We start from the raw sequence: 1,612 nt of genomic DNA on the forward strand, positions 1-1,612 counted from the left end.
CTTCCTTCCGAGGAGTGGCTGGTGGGTTTGAACCGCCAGCCTTCTGGTGAGCAGTCAAGTGCCTTAGGCACTATGCTACCAGAGCTCCTACATATTTGTTAGAATTGCTAAAATAAAAAATACTGATGGTAACAAATGCTAGAGAGAAACTGGATCTCTCAACTATTGCTGGTGAGAATCTAAAATGACACAGGCATCCTTGAAAGCAGTTTGGCAATTCTTTAAAAACTAAACATACCAAACCATAACTAAACATACCATAAGTACCATACAGCTCAGCAATCACACTCCTAGATATTTATTCCAGTGAAGTGAAAATTTGTGTTCACAGGAAAACCTGTACACAAATATTTATAGCATCGTTATTTGTAATAGCAAAAAACTGGAAACAAGACAAATGTCCCTCAATTGGTGACTGAATAAACAAATTGCAGTACATCCTGCTCAGTAATAAAAATGACAAACCATTAATACACAAACAAATTGGGTAAATCTCAACTGAGTGAAAAAGCCAGTCACAAAAGTTACACAGTGTGGGATCCATCAAAAAAAAAAACATTTTCAAAGGGACAAAATCGTAGTGATGGAGAAGAGATCAGTGATTGCCAGAGATTAGGGTTGTAAGAACAGTGTAATTATTAGGGAATAATATAAGGCAGTTTCTTTGTGGTGATGAAACAGTTCCATGGCTTTTTTTTTTTTTTTTTTTTTCTATTTTTGGTGAAAACATAAACAACAAGACATCTCCAACATAACAACTTCCCCATTTACAGCTCAGGGACGCTGATGGTATTTTTCATGTTGTGCCACTCTTATTGTTCTCTTTTTCCAAAATATTCCACGACCATTAGCATAAACTCAATGTACCACAAACCAAACCAAAGCTTCCCCTTTGTCCCTCCCACATACTCCTGGTAACCACTAACAATCTTTTGTGTATATATATATATATATACATATATATATATATATTTTTTTTTTCAACCTTCCTAGGAATTTTCCCTCCCTTCCTTTCCCATCCCTTGTAACCAACAAAGAAATTTTCCTTCCATGTAAAAACCTTTCCTTAACTTCTTCAAATAGTGGACTAATATAATATTTGTCCTTCTGTAATTGACTTATTTAACTCAGCATAATGCTCTCCAAGTTCATCCACATTATGTGGTGTTTTTCCGATTCTACATTTTTCTTCAGTGTTGCAAAGTATTCCAATGTGTGTGTGTACCACAGTTTGTTTATCATTTCCTCATTTGATGGGCACTTAGGTTGTTTCTATCTCTTTGCTATTGTGAATAGTGCTACGATAAACATGGGTGTGCATATATATATTCATATCCTGCCTCTCATTTCTTTAGGATATATAACAGTAATGGGATTGCCGGATCAAATAGTATTTGTATTTCCAACTTTTTAAGGAATCACGATACTGATTTCCACAATGGTTCTATCATTTGACAGTCCCACCGGTAGTTTATGAAAGTCCCAATCTCTCTACATCCTTGCCAGCATTTTTTTTTTTTTTTTAATTAGGATTTGGGTGAAGATTTACAGAGTAAATTCACTTTTCATACAGCAGTTCACATATACTTTGTCTCATGTCATTGACCAAAAT

Source organism: Orycteropus afer, unplaced genomic scaffold, assembly GCF_000298275.1.
Source record: "Orycteropus afer afer isolate SDZICR_OR568_19922 unplaced genomic scaffold, OryAfe1.0 scaffold00002, whole genome shotgun sequence".
In the NCBI taxonomy this organism is placed as follows: domain Eukaryota; kingdom Metazoa; phylum Chordata; class Mammalia; order Tubulidentata; family Orycteropodidae; genus Orycteropus; species Orycteropus afer.